This window comes from Moschus berezovskii, chromosome 18 (assembly GCF_049115385.1).
Source record: "Moschus berezovskii isolate FMDL1 chromosome 18, NW_MosBer_1.0, whole genome shotgun sequence".
Lineage (NCBI taxonomy): Eukaryota > Metazoa > Chordata > Mammalia > Artiodactyla > Moschidae > Moschus > Moschus berezovskii.
The window spans coordinates 11,465,000-11,479,749 of record NC_142477.1 but is presented as its reverse complement, the minus strand read 5'-3'; the positions used below and the strand labels follow the sequence as shown (position 1 = coordinate 11,479,749).

The 14,750-nt window shown below is 44.7% G+C and overlaps 1 protein-coding gene across 2 annotated transcripts in view; it reads right to left on the bottom strand.

Annotated features, from left to right (window-relative positions):
* Positions 1–14,750, bottom strand: part of ADCY2 (adenylate cyclase 2) — a 453,943-nt gene that overhangs the window by 434,593 nt on the left and 4,600 nt on the right. The window lies entirely within an intron of this gene.

Below are 14,750 nucleotides of genomic sequence, written 5' to 3'. Positions count from 1 at the left end.
CATTTAGCTAGCTTTCTTTTCCACCTTTCTTGGGCTCCAGCACCAAAAGGAAAATGGACATTATTAGCCTGTTACTAATGCATTTTTTAAAACTCTACATTTGCACACTAATCGTCATTTTCCATTCATCTCTATCGAGCCACATAACGCTTCAAACTCACACTATTACAATTCCACACAATGCAACAGACCTCATGTTTCCTCTGAGTACCCAAGCATGGCTTTAGGCTTCAGCTTCTCCAAACATTCTGCTGGAAACTTGCTCTGAACAGCGCACACTCTGGGATGGCACAGAGTGGAAGAGCTTTAATCTTCAGCTATACATTTGCTTGATGAGATACTCAAAGGAGTTTCAAGCAAAACAATCCATACAGCCAGGGCCCTAAGAACTGCCACTGAAGTTTCGGAATATTAAAACTTACAGTAGAGGGCTTCCCTGGTGGCTCAATGGTAAAGAATCTGCCCACCCATGGAGGAGATGTGGGTTCGATCTCTGATTTGGGAAGATCCCACGTGCCATGGAGCAACGAAGCCCGAGCACCACAACTACGGAGGCTGCGCTCTAGAGCCTGGGAGCTGCAACTGCTGAAGCCCACGGGCCCCAGAGCCCACACTCCACGAGGAGAGAAGCCACCGTGATGAGAGACCCAAGCGCTCAACTAGAGAGCGGCCCCCGCTCGCTGCAACTGGAGAAAAAGCCCATGCAGCAACCAAGACTCAGCCCTGCCAAAGAGAAAAAAATAAAAACTCAAATATCACAGTACAACCTGGGAGATACGGGGTAGGTCTTTCAAATACCAGAGTCTGGGGAAGCCCTCACCGTTTCTGGTGGGTACAGGGTGCACTCCGGGCCATGAGCATCTCTAACTTCACCCTGGAGATGCCCCCTCACCTCCTTCACATATCAGACCACTGACCACAGGGAGGGGGCAGGAAGGCAGACGAGGCACACCAGGTGGCAGGGCCCAGGCTGACACCCAGGAGAGAGCAGAGGGACCCGGACCACCTTCAGGGCCTTCTCCTCCCCTCCTCCCTCACAATTATGTGTGTCAAGTAACGACTGCGAAAAAGACAAGCGCAACAGCAATTACGGCAAGTACTCAGGTCAGTTGTTGCTGAGTTGCTCAGTTGTGTCTGACTATGACCCCATTCACTGCAGCAAACCGAGCTTCCCTGTCCTTCACCATCCCCTTCGCTAAAATTCATGTCCTTTGAGTCGATGACACCATCCAACAATCTCATCCTCTATCACCCCCTCCTCCTCCTGCCCTCAATCCTTCCCAGCATCAGGGTCTATTCCAATGAGTCGGCTCTTCGCCTCAAGTGGCTAAAGTATTGGAGCTTCAGCCTCAGTCTTTCCAGTGAATATTCAGGGTTGATCGCCTTTAAGATGGACTGGTTGGATCTCCTTGCAGTCCAAGGGACTCTCAAGAGTCCTCTCCAGCACCACAGTTCAAAGCATCAACTCTAACATGGATATTTTTCTGCTAAGCACTCAGGTACATTAAGGTCTTTTATTCTTACAACAGCCGTATGAGGGTAGGCACAGTTGTCTGCACACGTGAGAAAATGCAGGCCTCTGAATGGAAAGGAGGCACCAGGGTTGTGAGGCTGATTGGGAGAGAACGGGGGTTTCACCCAGGGGGTGGTCTGTGTTGCCCTCACAGCCGAGCCCCGTGCCCCGTGTGCATAAACGATGCGTAAGCCCAGGTGTAGCCAGTTCCCCAGTGGCCGAAAGAATGTTTCCAGGACAGCCAGAAGACAGAAGGGCCCAGTGGGATGTTCTCACAACCTCCCTCCACTACTATTTCTGTCCACGACTAAGTGCCTTCTTGTACTGTGACCTTCAGACACAGGTTCCAATCACTGCAAAAGGTTGTCTGGGATCCACCCGCACCCCGGTGGTCCTCAGCACCCAGGCACCACGGACCAGGGCACACAGGGTCACGGCAGCCTGTCTTCAGAGGATGTCTCATTCAAGGTCGTGGTCGCTGCGCACACGGAGCCGTGAAAACGTGATGTTACTTTAAACTTCCCCAAATGAAGTTAACTGAACTGCGAACAGAAAGCCAAGCAGTAGAGAAGCAGGGCAGCTGCCTTCCTGGTGTGGCTTTTCCATCATTTCATTAACCCCGTAGGAAAGCAACAACCGTTGACCGCATTGGCTTCGGTTATCCAGAAAGGATGACTGTGGTGCGAAAACCTGCGTGGCTGTCAGCGAGAAGTGCGAGTCGCTCAGTCGTGTCTGAGTCTTTGCGATCCCACAGACTGTAGCCCGCCAGGCTCCTCTGTCTCAGGAAATCTCCAGGCAAGAATACCAGAGTGGGTTGCCATTTCCTTCTCCAGGGGATCTTCCCAACCCAGGGATCGAACTCAGGTCTCCTGCACTGCAGGTGGATTCTTTACCGTCCGAGACCGCAGGAACGCCCATCGAGTGAAAATCAGTAGCTAAAGGGACAGAGAAGCTGTGACCTGTGTCCTTCTGGGAAGAGGAGGACGAAGTACACAGCCCATGGGCACTTTCCCTGCGTTTCTCTGTTCAAAGATCCAACCGTGAGCAAGGGAAAGACCCAGTGCCTTGGTGAGCCAGAAACATTATATAATAAGACCTGATATGGGTCTGGGGTTTAAATATTGGCATCTCTCTCTCTCTCTTTTTTTTTACCATCAGGGTCTTGATCCCAGACAGCCCACTAGTCAGGGCTGCGGGGCAACCTCTCCACTAGGCATGGACACTGGTCCCTAATATTTTTCAGTTCAGTTCAGTCGCTCAGTCATGTCCGACTCTTCGCGACCCCATCACAGCACGCCAGGCCTCCCTGTCCATCACCAACTCTGGGAATTCACTCAAACTCATGTCCATCGAGTCGGTGATGCCATCCAGCCATCTCATTCTCTGTCGTCCCCATCTCCTCCCACCCCCAATCACTCCCAGCATCAGAGTGTTTTCCAGTGAGTCAACTTGTTGCATGAGGTGGCCAAAGTATTGGAGTTTCAGCTTTAGCATCAGTCTTTCCAATGAACACCCAGGATTGATCTCCTTTAGAATGGACTGGTTGGATCTCCTTGCAGTCCAAGGGACTCTCAAGAGTCTTCTCCAGCACCACAGTTCAAAAGCATCAATTCTTCGGCGATCAGCTTTCTTCACAGTCCAACTCTCACATCCATACTTGACCACGGGGAAAACCATAGCCTTGACTAGACGGACCTTGGTTGGCAAAGTAATGTCTCTGCTTTTTAATATGCTATCTAGGTTGGTCATACGGGCCCACAGAAATGCTTTATTTCTTTCAAAATCAGAACAACAAAAGATCCAAGCTTCTAGTCTCAAAGGTTACATACACATCCATGCTTACCCAGCATCAACTAGGACAGTGAATGTACATTTAGGGAAGAAGTGCAGACAATGGCCTCTCCATCCTAAAAGGGCCCGAGGGCGTCCGGTGTCCCTGTTTACCGGATGCGTGGCATTGCTTGTGCCGCCCCCATCTCCCGGAGAAGGACTCTCCCCAGCTTTGAAGTCCTGTCCCCAACCCTGGCAGGGTGGCCTGTTTCCAGATGGCCTGTGGCTTCAGACAGTCAGTCTCTGCTCACAAGGCCAGTGGCCCCTGACCACTGCAAAACCTGAGCCCACTGAAGAATCCAGGCTCTTCCAGAAAGAGAACAGCCATCAATTTATTCTGCGTTTGCCTTTTGAACCTTAACTCCAAACAAGTCTTAATATGGACTGCTCCACTAAATAGAATCTTTTGTAAGGGAGGTCAAGGAAAAAAAAAAACAAAACAGTAGTGTATTCATTAAAAATGTATAAGCTTATAAACCACATTCTTTCCTAGCCCTGCATTTGGATCATGCGTTTTTCTTAAGGCGAATTAGTAAATGAAACAGCGGAGCGCCCTCAGACCTTCAATTACACACCCTCTCCCCCCTTACTCCAGCCCCAGCAGACAGGAAGAAGAACGAAGCCGCACCAGCTCACCCATGGCTACTCTTTTAGGAAATAGCTGAGCTTTCAAAATTCAGAGTATAAAACAAATAAGAGCAGCTGAAAATAAAGTGAACGAAAACAGTGAAAACACTGTCGATCTAAATTAAATATGTTTATGCATCCCAACCCCTCCTCCCTTCGTGAAAATAAAAAATGTATCATGTAAATAAAATGTACAGAAATGCCTTTAAGACTTGGCTTTAAAAAGATTTTTAAAAAGTCGCCATACAATGTAAACTAAATGTGTTAACACACCTTTAAAAGGAAGACCACAAGCGTCCCATTACCTGTGGCCATGATAATGGGCTCCCATCACTCTCCAGGAATGTTTCATCTTTCTCTGTTCAATGCGTTTAATTTGGGAGGGCGTCAAACTGCCAGGTCTATGAAACACCCATTGCTCCTATTTATCATATAACAACGGCTTTGTTTCTCGGAGGCTTTCCATGGAGCCACAGATTATGTATATTTCCAATATCTTCCACTTGTATTTTTCATTCTTTTTGTTAAACAGTACTGTTTTCCTTTTAGATGGCAAAGGATACTCTAACGTAAAATACTTTTGTTGTTGTTCAGAAGCTCAGTTGTGTCTGACTCTTTGTGACCCCATGGACTGCAGCACACCAGGCTTCCCTGTCCTTCACTATCTCCCAAAGTTTGTTCAAACTCATGTCCATTAAGTCAGTGATGCCATCCAATCATCTTATCCTCTGTCGTCCCCTTCTCCTCTTGCCTTCAATTTTTCCCAGCATCAGGGTCTTTTCCAATGAGTCAGTTCTTCCCATCAGGTGGCCAAAGTATTGGAGCTTCAGCTTCAGCATTAGTCCTTCCAATGAATATTCAGGACTGATCTCCTTTAGGATGGACTGGTTGGATCTCCTTGCAGTCCAAGGGACTTTCAGGAGTCTTCTCCAACACCATAGTTCAAAAGTATAATTCTTTGGCACTCAGCCTTCTTTATGGTCCAACTCTCACATCCATACTTGACTGCTGGAAAAACCACAGCTTTGACTATATGGATCTTTGTCAGCAAAGTGATATCTCTGCTTCTCAACATGCTGTGTAGGTTTGTCACAGTTTTTCTTCCAAGAAGCAAGTGTCTACAAAAAGGATATTTTAGGGAAATGCTTTGAAGTCCTGTGACCGAAGGTAGAAACCAAGTTCCATCACTTACTATAACTCTGGTGAGTGCTGGGCCTCCCAAAGCCCCTGCTTCTTCACATCAACAGTGATACAGACACCATGTGGCCAGTGGGGGTGAGCCCATCATCCAAGCTCATAAATGACAGGTTATTACCGTAGTGACCATAACCACCTCTTTCCTATCCCTACTTTCCACCGAGGCTAGTCTGACTACTCATTATTGAAATGATGCCAATTTTGCCTTCTAAGTAATTATACATTATATTACCATAAATTATTCTGAAGAGCTGCCAATGGGCAGAAAGAAATCAGCCCTTAGCTAATATACATTTGACTATATGTGGATGGATGCAGATAAATATTTTCATTCATTCACATCATATATGTGTGTATGTGAGATACAAAATGTGTGTGTGTGTGTGTGTGTGTGTGCGCAGTCATGTCTGACTCTTTGCAACCCCATGGACTATAGCCCACTGAGCTCCTCTTTCCATGGAACTTTCCAGGCAAGAATACTGAAAGGGGTTGCCATTTCCTACTCCAGGTGATCTTCGCAACCCCAGGAATCAAACCCGTGCTTCTTGAGTCTCTTGCATTGACAGGCAGATTCTTCACCACTGAGCCACCTGGGAAGCCTTGGGATGCATAATAGAAAACACATGTTTTCATTCTTTTCCACATACAGAGTCACACTCCATTTACCATAAGGTATGAAATAAATAAAAATTCTGATTAAAATAGTCTATAAAACTCTGATGAAATAAATCAAAGATGACCTCAATAAACGAAGAGATAATCCATGTATATAAATAGGAAGACAATACTGTCACAAGGTCAGTTTTTTCCAAATTAATCTATAGGTTCAATGCAATTCCAACTGAAATCACAGCAAGTTAATTCTGTAGATATCAACAAACTGATTCTACAGTGTAAATGAACAGACAAAAGACTTACAATAGTAAACACAGTGCTGAAGAGGAAGAATAAAGTCGGAGGGCCAACACTACCTAACTCCACGACTTATTATAAAGCGACCGTACTTAAGATGAGGTGGGATTACAGAATAAACAAATAGATCGATGGACAGGAAAGACCCACGTTAACGCAGGCAACAGACAAGTGACAAATTCAGGCAGAGAAAGGGTAAAGACCATTCAGTGCAGTAAGGGTGGAACAAATGAAGAGATGTCTACATGCAAAATATGGATCCAGATACACACTTATGCCTGTCACACAAATCAGCTCCAACGGGATCCCAGGGAAGCGAAAGAGAAAGTCGCTCAGTCGTGTGGGACTCTGCAACCCCGGGGACTGCGGCCCCTCAGGCCCCCGCCCCCACCTCTGAGTCTCTCCTCCTCCCTCCTGCACACCATCTGTCCACTCTCTCTTCTGTCTACCTCCTCCACAGTTAATTTCATCAATACTATCAATGATTCAGTCATGGCTGACTGTTTGTGAGCCCATGGATGTACCCCGCCAGGCTCCTCTGTCCATGGGATTCTTGAGGCCAGGATGCTGGAGTGGGTTGCCATTCCCTTCTCCAGGGGAATCCTCCCAATCCAGAGATCAAATCCAGGTCTCCCACATTGCAGGCAGATTCTTTTACCAACTGAGCCACCACGGAAACCCAAGAAGACTGGAGTGGGTAGCCTGTCCCTTCTCCAGGGGATCTTCCTGACCCAGGAATCAAATCAGGGTCTCCTGCATTGCAAGCAGATTCTTTACCAACTGAGCTACTGGGGAAGAATGGGTCATAGATCTAAAGGCAAAATGCAAAATAATCCTGAAAAACTCCAAAAGTCTTCCCTTGAGCAAACCTGGAAACTGGTCATCTTACAAGTTGGACTCAATCATCCTACTGTCAGTTTGGCCTTACTGGGAGTTGCATTTCTTAGATCCCCCTTCTCTCCACGGCTCTCACTTAGAGCTGAACAGAAGAAGAATTTGTGGCAGAATTTGGAGGGGGACGCGGAGCAAGTCCTCACCAGAATCTCTTCCCAGAATGCCCTCAAGTGAGAGTGGGCCTTCAGAGAGGCCTGCCCAAGATTTGGGAGGTGGACACCAAGCCGCCCCAGGAAGGGCGATGGGCAGGATCAGATGTGGTTGAGACACACGGGAAGGAGTCTGGAGGGGCCCAGCCAGCCCGGCTCTGTGCTCCACGTGCAGGACTCCAACCAGGTCAGACGGACCAGGGTCCCCACTAGAGACCGTCCTGGTGGGGCTCCCTTGATGGGTGTGCAAGCTCTGCTTTTGGAGATCCCCACACGCCCTGACTGCACAGGGATTCTCCACTGATTCAAGCTCCCTGTGGCTACCAAGGTTGATGCAAAGAAAGGAGGCTGAAAACTGATGAATTAAAGATCCCACTGCAGAAATCTGGGAAAGAAGAGAGGAAGCCCAAAGCAAGTACTGAGTTGGCCCAAACATTCGTTCACGCGTTTCCACAAGGGAAAAACTGGAAGAAACTTTGGGGTCAACCGTACAGAAGATATGGTGGTCAGGGACTTTCCAAAATATTTCCTATTTCTTTCTTCTGGGTTCCTTCTCGATTCACCTTCTAACCTCTTTTGAAGTTCCAAGCAGCCATTTTGAGCAAAAAAAAAAAAAAGTGAATAAAAATGAAGTGTTTCTCTCTCAGGCAGAGGCATGTAAAAACCACTGTGAGGCTGCTGGCACTTTCTTTCCATGGTGCAATGATTAAAGAAGCTTTTGTCATGAGGAGGACTCCTACAGCCCAGGTGAGCAGAGCCCCTCTCCTTGCCCACACTGGCCAGGACATGCTGCAAGAATTCAGCCTCTGGTGCGGGAAGCCACGTGGAGCAGGGATGACCTACCATTGCCAAACTGCTGATTCAGGAGGAAAATGAAATATATGAACGCTTCTAATGACTGAACCACGTGTGGGGGGTTTATGCAGCAACAGATAACTAGGATACCGAAGTCTGGTCAACGAAAGATGAATGAAAGTCATGGGGCACTTCCATGTGGATGATGTCAATTGCCAGAGAAAAGCACTCTTTTCTTCCCTAGCGTAGTGTATTCACTGGAAGGGCTGATGCTGAAGGTGAAGCTCTAATACTTTGCCCACCTGATGCAAAGAGCTGACTCACTGGAAAAGACCCTGATGCTGGGAAAGATTGAAGGCAAGAGGAGAAGGGGACGACAGAGGATGAGATGGTTGGATGGCACCGACTCATGGGACATGAATTTGAGCATCTCTGGGAGACAGTGAAGGACAGAGGAGCCTGGCGTGCTGCACGGGGTCACAGGTCAGACACAACTTAGCAACTGAACAACACAGCAATCAAGGAAGGAAGGATGCTGTGGGATGCAGCTTCCTTCAAGCTAAATCTCTGAGTAACTGATGTGAGAGAATTCCTCTGCTGACTCACATTTACTGTGCAGCTCAAACAAAACATAAACCTTTGTTGTATTAAGTTACTAAGATTCTGGAGTTGTTTGCTTCCATAGCATATCATAATCTAATATGTTTTGATTGACACAAGAGGCAATAAAGACAGATGAAAAAATGCAACACAGTATATCAAAAAAAGACAATTTTTTTCATAAAAAGTTAAGGCAAAACAGACATCTAGTGAGATTAAGTTTAAAAAAAAAGAAAGCATCTAAGTATTTTCAAATACTACCATTAAACTTCAGAATTGGGATGAAATGCAGAGTCCTAGAAAAGGCTTACTGAAACTGACTCAAGAAATAAAGTTAGAAATACTATAATCCTATTACTATCAAAGATACTGAAGCAGAAATTTTAAAATCTCTCTGCAAAGAAAGCAACAAACCCATGTGGTTTTCTAAGTAAATTCTTTCAACTCTTTCTAACATAATGAAAACTTTTAGAAAACTAAAAATAAAGACATACTGCCTGACTTTTAAGACCAGAAAAACTTATAAAAAAGAAAAATGACAATCTGATAAAGAAATATTCCAAACTCATTTTATCAAAGACTATGTTGGCAAAAACCTTAAAATGTTAGCACTTCACATCCAACATTTTAAAAGACATATCATAAAAACTGTATTTGTATCAGGAATATAAAAATTTCTCAATAATAGAATATCATTATTCATTATACTGACTTTGAAAAACATAAATCTTATGATTATCTCAATTTGGTAAAACTGAACAACCATATTTAAACATTTTCTATAAATTAACAAAAAGGAATCTCAAAAGATATCTATAAAAATCTATAACCAGCATCATCCTAAATTAATAAACTATTAAGGAATTCTATTTAAAATCAGGAAAAAAGGCAAGGGCATCCACAATTACCAGTTTTGTCAATAACACATTAGAGTTCCAGGCCAACACAATAATACAAGAAAAAAAAATGAAAATAAAAAAGAAATGTATTGGACAAAAGAAAACTCTCAGTATTTGCAGAAAAAACTAAAAACATTCAAAAACTAAGATCATGGCCTCCAGTCCCATCATTTCATGGCAAATAGATGGGGAAACAATGGAAACAGTGACAGATTTTATTTTAAATCACTGCAGATGTTTACTGCAGCCATGAAATTAAAAAATGCTTGCTCCCTAGAAGAAAAGCTATGACAGACCTAGACAGCATATTAAAAAACAGAGACATCACTTTGCTGACAAAGGCCTGTCTAGTCACAGCTATGGTTTTACCAGTAGTCATGGACGGATGTGAGAGTTGGACCATAAAGAAAGCTGAGCACTGAAGAATTAATGCTTTAGAACTGTGGTGTTGGAGAAGACTCTTGACAGTCCCCTGGACTGCAAGGAGGCCAATCCTAAATGAAATCAACCCTGAATATTCATGGGAAGGACTGATGTTGAAGCTGAAACTCCAATACTTTGGCCACCTGATGCAGAGAACTGACTCACTGAAAAAAAATCCTAATGCTGGGAAATATTGAAGGCAGGAGGAGAAGAGGGCGACAGAGGATGGGATGGTTGGATGGCATCACTAACTCAATGGACATGAGTCTGAGCAAACTCGAGGGGTTGGTGATGGACAGGGAAGCCTGGCATGCTGCAATCCGTGGGGTCGCAAAGAGTTGGACACGACTGAGTGACTGAACTGAACTGATTTGCAGATGATATGACTGTCTATGTAGAGAACCTGAAAGAATCTGCATTTCAGTTACTAGTAATAAAAAGGATATGATAAGTTGTGTAGATATAAAATAAAACCCAAAATTAAATATTCTTTTATAGCATCAATGAAAGAATAGAAAATCCCAATTTCATAATTTTTAAAATACAATTTACACTAAGCAATAAAATACACAATATCCTTTGGTATCAAGGAGTAAGAACAACTTATGGAAAACTATAAAACATTATTGAACCACATAAATTAATGGAGAAGTGGCCCATGTTCATGGATAGAAAAATTTAATATCACAAAATATAATTCTCAGCAATGAATCAATAGATTAAATAGAACACTAACAAGATTCTACTTGAGTTTTTTTATGTTGAGGTTAAAATAAGTTGATTGTAAAGCTTGTATGGAAGAAGAAAAAGTCAAGAACAACCAAAAAGCTTTTCAAAAAGTTGAATGTTATTTCCCTTGACCAATATAAATACTTATTATAAATCTTTATTAACTATACCCTGTGCATGTGTATTTAAAAAAGAAAAAACTTAACCAACAGAGCAGAAAAGATAACCCATAACAAACCACCCATATATTTACAGTAGATATGGGGAAAGAACTAACTAAAATGAAAGTAAAACCTGATTCTCCACAAGAAAAAAGCATGTAAATGGATCTTGATCACTACCTTGTACCGCACAAATACCGTGTGATATATACGGGCATGCATGACAAAATGGATAAAATGGACAGGAAGAAACGACAAACAGTGCAGATGAAGTCTACTTCTGAGGGTTTCTGGGGAAATGAGAGGTGCAGCATGCAGAGTGACAGACACCACTGGAGTATTCTAGTTTGCACTGGGGTCATGGGTGCTTAGTTTTAGTGTAAATACACAAATGCATCAGTGAAAACTGAGCTCAGTAATCAAAGTTTAATTACATTAGTCAAATGATAAATCCCATTCTGTGCACCTAACGTCCAGTTCTGAAGAACACAGGTGTTACAGGCTTGAATTAAGTGCAAGTCAACAAGTGGGATAGAGTAGATGAGAGATCAACCGTATGTCTGCACTATGCTAACACTTCTTCATTACTTCTTTCATCTTTATTCATCTGATCTCCTTACCCTCCTCATTTTTAACATCACGTGTCTTTTGTTCTACAGATGCACCAGTCTAAAACTTCCATTCCTTCATAGCATCCACAGATCACTAGTAGCTTGAAATCTTAACTATTTCCCCTTCGTAACATAGCTTAAAAGATAAAACAGTATGTTAAAACACACAGGCAATAATTCAATCTTTGCAGTAAGCCCGCTGGAATGGGAGCCTGCACCTGTGGTATTACACTTGTCCTTGCCATGATATCTCACGATCACTATGTCTCACGGATATAGTAAAGGACACTGGTAGCAACGGGGTGACGTTCTCATTCTGAAACCCTGCAGGGAGGGCTCTCATCACCAGAGCCCTGCCTGGTCCACCACCGTCTCCTGCAGGAACCTTCTGGAAGGTGGAAACCCTAGACACTGGACTTATTCATAAGCTCCTCTCAGACAACAGTCATCATCTTGGGAAATCTTCTCAAGAATTTCAAGTTCTAAGAAGAAGCTATGGTACTTTATATTTGTATGTTTCCAATGCAATAAATTATTCACTCAGTAGATTTTAATTGCACTAATAACTTCATTTTTCATTTCAAGCACCAGGTTTTTAAAAGGATTTGGTTCTACTCTGAGATACAGCTGGACTTCTGCATTCTTAATAGCGATAGAGCAACAGCCCAGGTCTGTAGCTTCGTCCCCTCTGGCACGGTCGTTCCAGAGCCCTGGGCAGAATCAGAAAGCTGGCCAGCAAAGCTGCTCGTGGGGATTTTTAGGCTGGGGTTCTCTACTCTGCCCATCACTCTCTCTCTCCTGAAGCTGGCACCTGGGGATGGAAGCACAAGCCCAAGTGACGTGATGACTTGTAATGTGAACCTCCAAACTGCAAATCTCTCTGGGTTCCCATCCTTGTGGCTTTTACTGGATCCTTATACAAAGAGGGCACTGTAGCAACATTATCAAAGTCTTAACTGGGCCAAATGGATCAAACACATGAGCGGATTCAACAACCCTTTTCTCTCCTTCCAAATGCACCGGGGGGCTGCAAACCAAAATTGCCAGACATGTCAATTTCCCATCGATAGTTTGACGCCAAGGAGCATAAGTGAAAGTTGCTCAGTCATGTCCTACTCTTTGCAACCCCATGGACTATATAGTCCATGGAATTCTCTAGGCCAGAATACTAGAGTGGGTAGCCTTTCCCTTCTCCAGGGGATCTTCCCAACCTAGGGATCAAACCCAGGTCTCCCGCATTGCAGGTGGATTTTTTACCAGCTGAGTCACAAGGGAAGCCCAAGAATACTGGAGTGTGTAGCCTACCCTTTCTCCAGCAGATCTTCCTGACCCAGGAATTGAACTAGGGTCTCCTGCATTACAGGCGGATTCTCTACCAGCTGAGCTACTAGGGATGCCCTTGTAAATGTTATCTTATCAGTCTTGTTCATTTATATAACAGTATCCAAAGTTAACAAAATTTTAAAAATATGAACATCAATTCAAGTGTCAATTTGGCAGAACCTTAGTGCTAGAGACTGGTAATGTGTCAAAATATTACTTTACTTAAACTATCTGTGATTCTTCATTATTTTTTAAAAAATAACTCAAAGCTATATTCATACTTATCATGTAAATAGAAAAACATCCCCTGTTTTTTATACCTAGATTTTAAAATTCTAGTACTCATTTAACAGTCAGCCTGAAATACATCTATGGGAGACCCTGACAAGGAGAACCCTGAGTGCTACAACAAATGTGGTAATAACATTTGTTGTAGGTAAGATGGGTGCCCAGCTCTGCACTAAAGGTCCACAGGATCCATTTTACTTAGTTCCCAAAGGATCTCCCTGAGCCTGGGAGATTTTAGTCCACAGCAGACAAATTAATTTCTCAGGAACACTAAGTGGCAACGCTGAGACCAGATCCAGGTCTAGTGACAGTTTTATGTTCTTCACAAGAGGCCACACGATGGGAATGACAGCTGCTAAGGAAAACATATCTGTCCCCTAAACTGTACATGTGAATTACACACCTTCCGTCTGGTTAGTGCTGCATTAAATACTGGAAGTGCTGAGTTTCTTCCCTGAAAGAAGTATTAGTTGAGGAGACAAGATGAACTCAACAAAGTATTCTGCAGGTCAGACAACAGTCATCAAGAGGGAAAATTATTTCATGTAATGAATGAGCTCCAGGAGGTGGATCCAGTCAATCTTAAAGGAACACAACCCCGAACATTCATTGGAAGGGCTGATGCTGAAGCTGAAGCTCCAACCCTTGGGCCACCTGCTGGGAAGAGCTGACTCACCGGAAAAGACCCTGATGCTGGGAAAGACTGAAGGCAGGAGAAGGGGACGACAGAGGATGAGCTGGTTGGATGGCAGCACTGACTCAGCGAACACGGATTTAAGCAAACTCCAAGAGACAGTGGAGGACAGCGGAGCCTGGCATTCTGCAGCCCATGGGGTCACAAAGAGTCGGACATGACTGAGGAACTGAACCACAGCAGCAAGAATGGATGGGCTCTGCAGGCACCCAATGCAGACAGGAACGCACAGCACGGGCCGGGCTGCTGAAGCGTGGGGAGGAGAGCTTGAACCCAGACAGGCGGCAGAGGGAGGAGGAGGCTGCCAGCTGAGGGAACGCACTGGATGAGCAAACAGAGCAGAGCTCCAGAGGACCAGCTGCGGACGGAGTCCAGGCTGACCGGCCACCCAGAGCAGAGGGGTCAATGGCAGCGGGTCAAAGATGAGCCGCTTCAGGACGGAAGACCACCCGGGGGGATGCCCACCCCAGTGCTGGTCCCAGCGGACCCTCCATCAACGTCCCTGAAGGAAGAATGAGCGGAGGGTCCAGTGGATGGTGCTGATGCCAACACTGAGTTACAGGCAGAACCAGAGCACCCCGGAGCAGGAAATGGCAGCCCACTCCAGCATTCTTGCCTGGAGAATCCCAGGGACAGCGGAGCCTGGCGGGCTGCAGTCCAAGGCTTCGCAAAGAGTCAGACCTGATGGATGGACTGAGCACACAAGCCGCACAGCACTCACTTGACTATCCAAAGGATGCTTCCAAGTCTTTTCCTGCTGGGCCTGTAAACTGCAACCAACGTTTCTGCAGAAAATGACAGTTTTTCGTTGTCTTTTGTTTATACCACAGCGAAGTTATAATTAAAACGACTTACTGAATTACTGGTTGTGATTACAAATACCTGCCAAGTAAAAGTCTCCTGCATGGATAGGGAAATTCACAGAAAGATATACCTTTAGCTTCCTCCACTCCAATTCCTGAGAGCATGCACTATTCCCTCCCCACCCCCCGCCCCCAGCCCCAGAATGATGAGACTGGAGAAAGTATGCAGAGAATTTCCTACTCCTCAGAAGAGATGTCAGACATGTTCATCTGCCTTCTCCAGCCTTTCACTCCCCAAGAAA